Raw genomic sequence first — 13453 nt, 5'->3', positions numbered from 1 at the left:
CTCTCACCCCAGACTGGATCCATTAGATAAAAGAGATAGAGAAATTCCAGGGCCTCCAAACCCTCAGAGCTCCCAAAGGTTGCTCTTGGATGTACTGGGGGGGGGGGGAAGCAAAAGGAAAAGATACCAAGTAAGAATCTTCGAGTCGGAATGTACCTTGGGTAGGGGTGTGGAGGGATTTAATGAATGAAGATGGGCATCTCACAGAACCCAAGAGCAGAAAAGTGCCTGGGCCTTGGGAAGAGAGCTAGCAGAACTGTGAACTAGAGGCTGGACTGGATGCCTTCCATTCTCTTGTTTGGAAGAAAATGGCTTAATGGCTTCATCCTCCTCTCTTTCCATATACTAGTTGCTCTGTCTGTCTAGTCTACAGGCTGGAATATGGGGGGCCCCACACAAAGTCCATGTCTCAGCTGTCCAGACACATCTGGGCTATTTTTTAGTTCCATTTGTCCATCCCTAGGATATAGGACCTGATTGGCCCAGCTTGGGTGAGCCTTCCACTCTTGGTGCAGGCTGCTATGACCCAGAGAGGCAGGACCAGAGTAAGCAAGAATTGAGCTGGAAACAAAAAGACTTCCCCTCAAGAAAGCATAAACCGCAGAAAAGAGAGAGGAAGAAAGACAGAGGGGGGAGGCAACCGGTTGGCGTTTGTTGAGTTCTTTCTAGGTGTCTTTCTGTGTTATAGATGCTCTGATGAATGCAGGGAATAAAGTGTGATCCTCTAAGGGGATAGCTGGGTTGACCAGACAGACCTAGAAGAGACAGTTTCTGTGCAATATAAAACAGTATTTACGCAAGGCCTAAATTATCAGGCCCATATGCAGTCTTCAGAAGTTCAGAGGGTGCTTAGGGTCTGTGGCAGTGAGAAGGAAAATGAACTTTACTGTGGCAAGCATCAGCTAGATGTGTTCACATATTCTGTCTGATTCCAGGCTCTCCACAGCCCTGTAAGATAAATGCTACCTAAGAAAACTCTCTGGAGGGAAAGGACATTCTAGTGGCGCTAACAGTATGAACAAAGGCTTCGCAGTGGGAAAGACCATGGCATGTGCAAGGGAGACTCAAGTGATTGGTCTAAATGGGAGGCAGAAAACACTTTGGAAAGATAAGAGTTTGTAGGAAAGAAGTTTAATAAGAGCACACACTAATACAATCATCACCTTTCTTTTATTCCATTTGCATCTTGATCCCTGTGATGATGTGCCAGGCTTTGGAGCTTGGCATTGGGCATAAAAAGATGAACGAGGTGTAGCTCAGACTGTGAAGAGTCCACAGTCTGGTGGACAGAGGAACAAGTGGTAGAAAAAACAGGCATACTCTTCACACATATCAGAGATTAAAACATCTCCTGTGGATTCTGGTTTCTTGGTGTGTGAGCCATGTTTTAACCATGGCAAATAGGGAGGGCACAGGATTAAACCCAGGACATCACGATTGTAGGTCTCAATGTGTCTCTATCATTTTAAAGGACACCTTAAGAGATTTTAAAAAGTCAGTCAATAAGGTCAGGGCGGAGCAAGATGACGGAGGAGTAGGAGACCTGGATTTCGTCTGGTCTCAGGAATTCAGCTGAATAGGGATCAAACCATTCTGAACACCTACGAACTCAACAGGAGATCGAAGAGAAGAATAGCAACAACTCTCTGAACAGAGAAGCGACCACTTTCTGGAAGGTAGGACGTGCGGAGAAGTGAATCCGAGGCGATATTCGGGAGGATAGACGGTGGGGAAGGGGACTCCATCGGCCGCTTCTGGCAAGTGCTAGAGCCGCGGAGCACAAAATCGGAACTTTTAGAAGTCGGCTCCGCTGAGGGACGTCGCTCCAGTGCCTAAGCTGGGGTGGAACCCTCATGGGACAGTGTGGTCTCAGGACCCTCGGGGTCACAGAAAGACCGGGGGTGACTGAGTGCGGCAGAGCTCCCAGGTATCGGAGCGGGGAAGCTGGCTGCAGAGACGGAGCCGAGGCGCGGGCTCTCAGCTCGGGGTGGCCATAAACTGTGATCCGCGGCCCAGTCGGGCCACCGCTCCTCCAGCAGGGACCCAACAAGCAGCAGATCCGGGGAGACTCCCCTTCCTCCCCCGGGAGGAGCGGCGCAGGAGCGCACTGCAGGGATCTGCTGGGTTTGGAGACTCCACACGGGGTCGGGTGCCAGAGAATTCTGTCTATGTCAAAAGACATAGAATTCATGGCTTTTTTACCAAGATATGCCAGAGATAGAAATGCTCGGTCACAGGCCGGGTGAGCACAGAGTGCGGCCGGAGACCAGGGGGACGGGAGTGACTGCTTTTCTCTGGGGACTCACGGAGGAGTGGGGCCCCGAGTTATCAGCTCCTCTGGGCGGAGATTGGGAGGCAACCATTTTCACTCTCGTCATCCAAAGCTGTACCAAGAGCTTGCAGGGAACAAAAGCTCCCGAGAGCAATCCCAGAGGAGATTACTTAGCCCGGACCGACAAGGGCGGGGCAATTCCGCCTCCGGCAAAGACATTTGGGAACCACGGCAACAGGCCCCTCCCCCAGAAGATCAGCACGAACAGCCAGCCAAGACCAAGTTTACCGATCAAGGAGAATGGGAGAACTCCAGCGCTAGGGGAATACTGCACATAGAATTCATGGCTTTTTTACCAAGATTGATTAGTATTTCAAAGTTATTTTTTTAACTGTTTTTTTTTTAATTTTTCTTTTTCCCTTCCTCAACCAAAATCTTATCAATCCCTTTTTTAAAAAACATTTTTATTTTTCATTTTTAGAGTCCTATTCTATCCCTTCATAGTAGTTACCCTTATTTTTGGCATATATATATAAGTTGTTCTCTCTTAAAAATTTTGAGATACAGTTTCTTCCAACACTTCAAAATATAACCTAAATCACTAGTGTATGGCTTTGTTCTAGTCGCCGGACTGATCACATTCTCTCCCTTCTTTTTTTCCTTTTTTTAAAAATCTTCTTCTTTCTTTTTTCAAAAAACTTATCAATTCCTTTTATAAAATCTTTTATAATTTTCATCTTAACAGTCATATTCCATCCCTTCATTGTATCAACCCTTATTTTGTACATATATAAGTCTTTTCTTAAAATTTTAGGAGGCACTTTCTTCTAACAGACCAAAATACGCCCAAAATCTAGTGTGTGGCACTGATCTATGCACAAGCCTGATCATAGTTGATCATATTCTGTTTTTTGCTTTGTTTTGTTCTGGTTTTGTTTGTTTTTATCTTTTTCTTTTTCTTTTCTTTTTATCTTTCTTTTTTCTTTCTTTCCCTTTCTTTCCCCCTGGTTTTAGGTCTTTTCTGATTTCTTTAGAGTATATTTGCTGGGGATGTTGTTAACCTGTTAGCATTTTGTTCTCTCATTCATCTATTCTCCTCTGGACAAAATGACAAGACAAAAAAAAAATCACCTCAGCAAAAAGAACAAGAGGTAGGACCGTCTGCCAGGGACCTACTCAATACGGCCATTAGTGCGATGTTGGACCTAGAGTTCAGAATCGTGATTTTAAAGATACTAGCTGTGCTTGAAAAAGCGTGGAAGTTATTAGAGAAACCCTTTCTGGAGAAATAAAAGAACTAAAATCTAACCAAGTCGAAATCAAAGAGGCTATTAATGAGGTGCAATAAAAAATGGGGGCACAAACTGCTAGGATAAATGAGGCAGAAGAGAGAATTAGTGATATAGAAGACAAAATGTTGGAAAAAAGGGAAGTTAAGAAAAAGAGAGATAAACAACTACTGGATCACGAGGGCAGAATTCGAGAGATAAGCGATACGATAAGATGAAACAACATTAGAATAACAGGGATCCCAGAAGAAGAAGAAAGAGAGAGAGGGGCAGAAGGTATATAGGAGCAAATTATAGCAGAGAACTTCCCTAATGTGGGGAAGGAAAGAGGCATTAAAATCCAGGAGGCACAGAGAACCCGTCTGAAAATAAATAAATATAGGTCAACACCCTGACATCTAATAGTAAAACTGACGAGTCTCAGAGACAAAGAGAAAATCTTGAAAGCAGCTCGGGAGAAGAGATATGTAACCTATAATGGTAGAAACATTAGATTGGCAACAACCCTATCCACAGAGACCTGGCAGGCCAGTAAGGACTGGCATGATATCTTCAGAGCACTAAAAGAGAAAAATATGCAGCCAAGAATACTATATCCAGCTAGGCTGTCATTGAAAATAGAAGGAGAGATAAAAAGCTTCCAGGACAAACAAAAACTAAAGGAATTTGCAAACACGAAACCAGCCCTACAAGAAATATTGAAAGGGGTCCTCTAAGAAAAGAGAGAGCCTAAAAGCAGCATAGACCAGAAAGGAACACAGACAATAGACAGTAACAGTCACCTTACAGGCAAGACAATGGCACTAAATTCATACCTTTCAATAGTTACCCTGAATGTAAATGGGCTAAATGCCCCAATCAAAAGACACAGGCTATCAGATTGGATTAAAAAACAAGCCCATCAATATGCTGTGTGCAAGAGACTCATTTTAGAGCAAAAGACACCCCCAGATTGAAAGTGAGGGGGGAAAACCATTTATCATGCTAATGGACACCAAAAGAAAGCTGGGGTGGCAATCCTTATATCAGACAAATTAGATTTTAAACCAAGGACTGTAATAAGAGATGAGGAAGGACACTATATCCTACTTAAAGGGTCTATCCACCAAGATGATCTAACAATTGTAAATATCTATGCCCCTAACATGGGAGCAGCCAATTATATAAGGCAATTAATAACAAAAGCAAAGAAACACATTGACAACAATACAATAATAGTGGAGACTTTAACACCCCCCTGACTGAAATGGACAGATCATCTAAGCAAAAGATCAACAAGGAAATAAAGACTTTAAATGACACACTGGGTCAAATGGACTTCACAGACATATTCAGAACATTCCATCCCAAAGCAATGGAATACACATTCTTCTCTAGAGCCCATGGAACATTCTCCAGAATAGATTACATCCTAGGTCACAAATCAGGTCTCAACGGGTCCAAAAGATTGGGATCATTCCCTGAATATTTTCAGACCACAATGCTTTGAAAATAGAACTCAATCACAAGAGGAAAGTTGGAAAGAATGCAAATACATGGAGGCTAAAGAGCATCCTACTCAAGAATGAATGGGACAACCAGGAAATTACAGAAGAATTTTAAAAATTCATGGAAACCAATGAAAAGGAAAACACAACTGTTCAAAATCCTTGGGATGCAGCAAAGGCAGTCCTAAGAGGAAAGTCTATAGCAATACAAGCCTTTCCCAAGAAACAAGAAAGGTCTCAAATACACAACCCAACCCTACACCTAAAGGAGCCAGAGAAAAAACAGCAAATAAAGCCTAAACCCAGCAGGAGAAGAGAAATAATAAAGATCAGAGCAGAAATCAATGAAATAGAAACCAAAAGAACAGAACAGATCAACAAAACCTGGAGCTGGTTCTTTGAAAGAATTAAGATTGATAAACTCCTGGCCAGACTTATCCAAAAGAAAAGAGAAATGACCCAAATCAACAAAACCATGAATGAAAGAGGAGAGATCACAACCAACATCAAAGAAATACAAACAATTCTAAGAACATATTATGAGCAACTCTATGCCAGCAAATTAGATAACCTTGAAGAAATGGATGCATTCCTAGAGATGAATCAACTATCAAAATTGAACCAGGAAGTAATAGAAAACCTGAACAGACCTATAACCACTAAGGAAATTGAAGCAGTCATCAAAAATCTCCCAACAAAGAAAAGCCCAGGGCCAGGTGGCTTTCCAGGGGAATTCTACCAAACATTTAAAGAAGAATTAATACCTATTCTCCTGAAACTGTTCAAAAAATAGAAATGGAAGAAAAGCTTCCAAACTCATTTTATGAGGCCACCATTACCTTGATCCCCACACCAGACAAAGACCCCATCAAAAAAGAGAATTACAGACCAATATCCCTGATGAACATGGATGCAAAAATTCTCACCAAAATACTAGCCAATAGGATCCAACAGTACATTAAAAGGATTATTCACCAGGACCAAGTGGGATATATCCCTCGGCTGCAAGGCTGGTTCAACATCCGCAAATCAATCCACGTGATACAATACATTAACAAAAGAAAGAACAAGAATCATAGGATCCTCTCAATAGATGCAGAAAAAACATTTGACAAAGCACAGCATCCTTTCTTGATCAAAACTCTTCAGAGTATAGGGATAGAGGGTACATACCTCAATATCATAAATGCCATCTATGAAAAACCTACAGCGAATATCATTCTCAATGGGGAAAAGCTGAGAGCTTTCCCCCTAAGGTCAGGAACGCGGCAGGGATGTCCACTATCACCACTGCTATTCAACGTAGTATTAGTAGTCCTAGCCATGGCAATCAGAGAACAAAAAGAAATCATAGGCATCCGAATCAGCACAGAGGAAGTCAAACTCTCACTCTTGGCAGATGATATGATACTGTATGTGGAAAACCCAAAAGACTCCCCCCCAAAACTGCTAGAACTCATACAGGAATTCAGTAAAGTGGCAGGATATAAAATCAATGCACAGAAATCAGTGGCATTCCTATACACCAACAACAAGACAGAAGAGAGACAAATTAAGGAGTCAATCCCATTTACAATTGCACCCAAAACCATAAGATAACCTAGGAATAAATTTAACCAAAGAGGCAAAGGATCTGTACTCAGAAAACTATAAAATACTCATGCAAGAAATTGAGGAAGACACAAAGAAATGGAAAAATGTTCCATGCTCATGGATTGGAAGAACAAACACTGTGAAGATGTCAGTGCTACCTAGAACAAACTACACATTCAATGCAATCCCCATCCAAATACCAACCCCTTTTTTCAAAGAAATGGAACAAAGAATCCTAAAATTTGTATGGAACCAGAAGAGACCCCGAATAGCCAGAGGAATCTTGAAAAAGAAAAGCAGAGCTGGCGGCATCACAATCCCGGACTTCCATCTCCATTACAAAGCTGTCATTATCAAGACAGTATGGTACTGGCACCAAAACAGACGCATAGATCAATGGAACAGAATAGAGAGCCCAGAGATGGACCTTCAACTCTATGGTGAACTCATCTTTGACAAAGCAGAAAAGAATGTCCAATGGAAAAAAGACAGTCTCTTCAACAAATGGTGTTGGCAAAATTGGACAGCCACATGCAGAAGAATGAAACGGGACCATTTCCTTACACCACACACAAAAATAGACTCCAAATGGTTGAAAGACCTAAACGTGAAACAGGAGTCCATCCAAATCCTAAAGGAGAACACAGGTAGCAACCTCTTCGACCTCTGCCGCAGTAACTTCTTCCTAGAAACATCGCCAAAGGCAAGGAAAGCAAGAGCAAAAATGAACTCTTGGGATTTCATCAAGATAAAAAGCTTTTGCACAGCAAAAGAAACAGTCCACAAAACCAAAAGACAACCGACAGAATGGGAGAAAATAGTTGCAAATGACATATCAGATAAAGGGCTAGTATTCAAAATCTATAAAGAACTTATCAAACTCAACATCCAGAGAACAAAGAATCCAATCAAGAAATGGGCAGAAGACATGAACAGACATTTTTCCAAAGAAGACATCCAAATGGCCAACAGACACATGAAAAAGTGCTCACATCGCTTGGCATCAGGGAAATCCAAATCAAAAGCTCAATGAGATACCACCTCACACCCGTCAGAATGGCTAGAATTAACAAGTCAGGAAACGACAGATATTGGCGGGGATGCAGAGAAAGGGGAACGGAACCCTCCTACACTGTTGGTGGGAATGCAAGCTGGTGCAGCCACTCTGGTAAACAGTATGGAGGTTTCTCAAAGAGTTGAAAATAGAGCTACCATACGATCCAACAATTGCACTACTGGGTATTTACCCCGAAGATACAAATGTAGGGATCCAAAGGGGTATGTGCACCCCAATGTTTATAGCAGCAATGTCCACAATAGCCAAACTGTGGAGAGAGCCAAGATGTCCATCGACAGAAGAATGGATAAAGAAGAAGTGGTATATATACACAATGGAATATTATGCAGCCATCAAAAGGAATGAGATCTTGCCATTTGCAATGACGTGGATGGACCTGGAGGGTGTTATGCTGAGTGAAATAAGTCAATGAGAGAAAGACATATCATATGACCTCACTGATATGAAGAATTCTTAATCTCAGGAAACAAACTGAGGGTTGCTGGAGTGGTGGGGGGTGGGAGGGATGGGGTGGCTGGGTGATAGACACTGGGGTTGGTATGTGCTCTGGTGAGCGCTCTGAATTGTGCAAGACTGTTGAATCACAGATCTGTACTTCTGAAACAAATAATGCAATGTATGTTAAGAATAAAAAAAAGAAGATAGTAGGAGGGGAAGAATGAAGGGGAGTAAATCAGAGGGGGAGATGAACCATGAGAGACGATGGACTCTGAAAAACAAACTGAGGGTTCTAGAGGGAAAGGGGGTAGGGGATGGGTTAGCCTGGTGATGGGTATTAAAGAGGGCACGTTCTGCGGGGAGCACTGGGTGTTATGCACAAACAATGAATCATTGAACACTACATCAAAAAGTAATGATGTAATGTATGGTGATTAACATAACAATAAAAAGTTAAAGAAAAAAAAGTTAGTCAATAATCTAATAGCCAAGACTTTGGGGGATTTTAGGTTGACCCAGTACCCAAAACAACAGCATGCTTAAGACACTCATCTGCAGTACCATCTATGCATAACACCCCAAAAAAGTTGCTGCCATACCATTGGGCAGCAACTTTGCAATGCTGTTCATATAGAATAAATCTCATTTTTAATAAAAATGTATCTTTAAGATATACAGAACGATTACCCTAGAAATAGATTGAACTGTCTATTATACTGATATATACACAGTCTCAGAAATTTGTCTCTAGTGCCTGGTTTACTATACACCAACAGAATTTAGAGTTCCATAAAAATATTTTATAGCACTCAGGCAGCAATGTCCTATTTCTCATGTGGATATATTGGAAACGTGGTTGGGGCTGTCATTCATCCCTGGCACTTAAATGTTTTTTCACAAATAGTTGCTGCCTTAAGAAGGCATCACCAAACAAAATGACTTTATTTGGTTCTTTGATGGTATGTCAATAGACATTAAAATAAAAAGATGCTGGTACTATGGTGCTATAGCCCCCTTCAGAATATTTTCATGGGAAGCTGGAGGGTCTCAAGACCCATCAGTGGGGATGAGGTGGTGGAGTTGGGGCGAGGGTGTTATTACCTCTTCAAAGGATGGCTCAGTCTATTGGCCACTTCACCTTTACTGGGAAGTTGGGAGCATAATAGAATTTTATTAAGATGTACCCTTACCTGTCCAGAGGAGGATCATCAGATCCCTGTGTCTCCTGTCTCTGCCAGCATGAGAGGGAGTACCCGCAGAGAGCAGGTGTCTCTACTCTCCAGACACCAGGAGTATGCAGGTGTCCCTTTCTTTGAGCAGACTCAGTCCAGAACTGTATCTTCGCCCACTGGATGTGGTTAAGGAGGAGGATGATATAAAGACTTTACAAAATGATTCCTGTATAATCTGTTTAAATAAGGAGGCCTGATAGGACACTGAAAAGAGACTTATGCATCCATATATTAGATTGGCCTGCCCAATTGTATTGCTTGGAATAGTTCACATAAATATAATAATAGTATTACTAAAACTAACAGTAGCACTCCCTTAAGCCCCCTTCCTTGTTTTCTTCTCTTCCATAGCACTAATCATTGAATTTACTATTTATTTTATTACTTGTTTACTCTTTATCTTCCTCCACTAGAATGGAAGACTTAAACAGGCAAAGGATTTTGTCTTTTTGTTTGTTTGTTTGTTTTCCTTTTTTTCCCTCTACCTATATCCTCAGTACCTGGAACGTGTCTGGCTCAATTCATGTGCTCATTAAATATTTTTGAACACATGAAAAAGCTAACCTTTAGTAAGTCTTGACTGTTTCTTTTATCTCGTTTAATTAGGACAATACTATAAGTAATACAATGTATTCTTCCCATATTTTAACTTAAGAAAATAATAAATGAATCCGTTTTGCATATAAAGAGTTTAAATAGCAGTAGAGCCCAGATTATGATTTTAAAATACCTTTTGCTGGTAAAACAAACAAAGACTTCCTAGAGAAACGGCTGATGCCAGATCTGGGGTGGAAGGTGCACAGGACGAGACTGGAGTGTCTTATTGAACAGAAAGCAATGAAGCAATCGAATACTACTTGACTTGTATCCAAAGGTTTAAGGGGCCACCTTGAAGGGATGCCCACTGGCCAAAGATGGGGCAATTTAAGTGTAAAAAGAATAACTACAATTGGCTGAAAGCCTTTACGTCTTAAAATCCATTCGTTCATAAGGGTAGTTTTTAAAATATATGGATTGGTCACCTGAAAGTGGTAAATAAGGGAAAAGAATCAAGACTTCCTGTTCAGCTCAGAGATGGAGAGTGGGAAGAAGAGCAGCATTGTCCCCACACAGCAGGAAAAACAAGAGATGGAGGAAAAAGGCTAGGTGGAGAAACTAGAGATAAATGCATTTGCTTGAATTTTCAGAATCAGGTCACAGGGTATATCACTGACCTGAAATCTGGTGTCAGAGACACAGTGCAGCAGACAAAATTAAGGAGGTAAGTTTATTCGGACTACTGCAATAAAGGACGTCACCCCAGCTTCAAAAGATCAGCCTGTTTCAGCAGGATGCTTTTGCCTTAGACTTGATAAGGAGTGGAAGGGAGATTACAAGCGGGGGATTTACAGGTGGGATTGTTTTGTAAATAATGCAACATATTTTAAGAAAAAAGAAAAAGAAGATAGCAGGAGAGGAAGAATGAAGGGGAGTAAGTCAGAGGGGGAGACAAACCAGGGGAGATGATGGACTCTGAAAAACAAACTGAGGTTTCTAGAGGGGGGGAGGGTAGGGGGATGGGTTAGCCTGGCGATGGGTATTAAAGAGGGCACATTCTGCATGGAGCACTGGGTGTTATGAACAAACAATGAATCATGGAACACTACACCAAAACAAATGATGTAATATATGGTGATTAACATAACAATAAAAAATTTAAAAAAAAAAGTCGCCTGCAGCTGTACTAGAAATAGCTATTTCTGCCTCCAGCTGCTTTGAGGGTGGGGGTAGGGGATAAACAATTCTAACTTTCGCTATTCACTCAGGACATACAAAAACAGGCAGTTGGCTGGGGGTAAAAGTGGAAGGGTCTATGTCTGGCTCTGTCAGCGGGTTCAGGGGCAAGGGGAAAGGTCTGTGTTTGGCCACCTCACAGGTAAACCCAGTCATCTTGAGTTTTATGTTAGTCATTACAGAGAGTAGAAAGAAACGTTTATCTGAGTCAGAGGGGGAAGGGTGGTTCTGTGCGCTAAGTCACTTCCTGGGACACAAAATGGCAGGGGGCGTTTCCAAGTGTTGCTGTGTGAAGGAAGCACAGGACTCAGGTAGAGTTCAGCGTTGTCCCTGGAGAGACGGTGTTCGCAAGTATCTAACAACCTGCAGCTGCTCACCTAAAACAGACTACCAGGTGCCATAGAAGTCCATAGATACAGGTAGAAACTTTTAAGGAATTCCTAATTGTTGGGCGTGGGCTACAGTAAGAGTGTGAATTCCAGGCATAGGAGAGGTTTGCAAACTCTTACGTTGTGTTTTTCTCAAGAACCCTGCCCACCAGGTGTTCAGCTCAGTGCTGGCTGGTGGAGGCAAATGTCAGACCTTGTTGAAACTCCACTGAGATCCATCTCCCCAAAAGCCTTCTTCTTTCTTAGGCACAGCAACAAAAACTGTACCCGCAGTGGGTTGGAGGCAATCCAACGCAGCTGGGTAAGGGGGACGCGCAAGGAGGACAGGCATAGGGCCCATCCCACCACTGGGATTGGAGGAGGGCGAGACCACTGGTGAGGCCACACCCCAGCTCAGGTGCACGGGGAACGCCCACGACCGAGACTCGGACGTCTCTGTTCCCGCGTCTCCCACGACCACACTACCCAGTGTGAAGAAAACATCACAGTGGAATACACGCGGGAGAAGCACAAAAGAGATTTTCTCTGAGAAGCTGGGTGAAGGGGAGGCCTCATGTCAAGCAGGGAGCAGACACCAAGAAAAACACTCCACAGCAAGGTAGGCCGATTCATGAAGGAAATAAGTTCAGTGGGTTCCTAGCTGGTGTGCCTTTAATAGGTATAAGATATTTCTATTTTGTCTTTTTGCCTTTTGTTCTCCTTCATCGTGTATTAGTAATTAACGTTCTTGTTATTACTTGCCACATATTTTTATCCCTTTATTTTCAACCGTCCTATATCATTTTATTTCAGATATGCTGCTTATAAAAGCTCGTGACTGAGTCGTTGGTATTTGCTGTGGTGATATTTTATAAATGGCCTCTTTGAATCCCTCCAGAAATGGATCCTTTGAGGGTTGAGATAGGATCATCACCTTGGTAAAGCAGCTTGTTGGGCCTAATCCTCTGTTAGAGCTTTTCCTTTAGCTTTTATATTCTCTTTTTACATGGGTGCAACCTTTGTAATAGCCACCTCTCTATGAAACAGCTTCTTGTAGTTAGGAGTGCTTGGGGAAGGAGACTGTTGAAGAGCCTCCTCCAGATGATAGACAACAGGTTCATGTTTGGGCTTTCCAAGCAGAGAGGCTCTCACTGAGGATTTAGCCAATTCGTAAAGAGGTGTTGCAATCTCAGAAAAATATGGCACCCATTGTCTGCAATATCCAGTTAAAATCAGAGTCCTCTCCATTGTCATTTGTGAGGAGTCTAAGATGTTTCAATATAGCCTTCAGTCTATCAGGAAAGAGTACTTTCCTTCTTTAAGTAGGTCATGCCCTAAGTATAAATTATTTGACGGAGTTTAAATACGGCTTTTAAAACTTGATGTCCCTTTTCTCCTAAGACTGAGAGCAAGTAAAGTGCATCCTTTTTCATAGGTTTCCTTGTCCTCTGCACAAAGTAGCAGGTCATCTACATGTTGTATCAGAACTGAATCACAAGGGGGCACTGGGGTCTTTTAAGTCTCGATTGAGGACCTGGGACATGGAGGAGGGGATGTCAATGAACCCCGAGTGCGTGGCTGTCCAGGTACCCTGTTGCCCTCCCCAGGTAAAGGCAAAAGGGTATTGACCATCCTGGTCTAGAGTTACCTTGAAAAAAAGTCAGAGCTAATTTCTACAGTGAAGCAAGTGGCTTCAGGAGGAATTGATGGCAGCATGCTATTTGGGTCAGGTACTTCTGGGAAGCAAGGGATCATAATTTTGTTGAGAGTCCTGAGTTGTTGAACAAATGGATAGAAATGTTACAAGGACCAGGATCGGGTATGAGAAGACCGCCTTCCGAATAGATTGGATACTTTTTCTTTGCTTCTGGATTCAAAGAATATTGCAGAAGTTTAGGTAATAGTGGTGTGGTAAGATCTATC

This window comes from Callorhinus ursinus, unplaced genomic scaffold (assembly GCF_003265705.2).
Source record: "Callorhinus ursinus isolate GAN/ISIS: 27379988/994484 unplaced genomic scaffold, GSC_fseal_2.0 scaffold83, whole genome shotgun sequence".
In the NCBI taxonomy this organism is placed as follows: Eukaryota; Metazoa; Chordata; class Mammalia; order Carnivora; family Otariidae; genus Callorhinus; species Callorhinus ursinus.
This window is presented reverse-complemented; position numbering follows the sequence as displayed.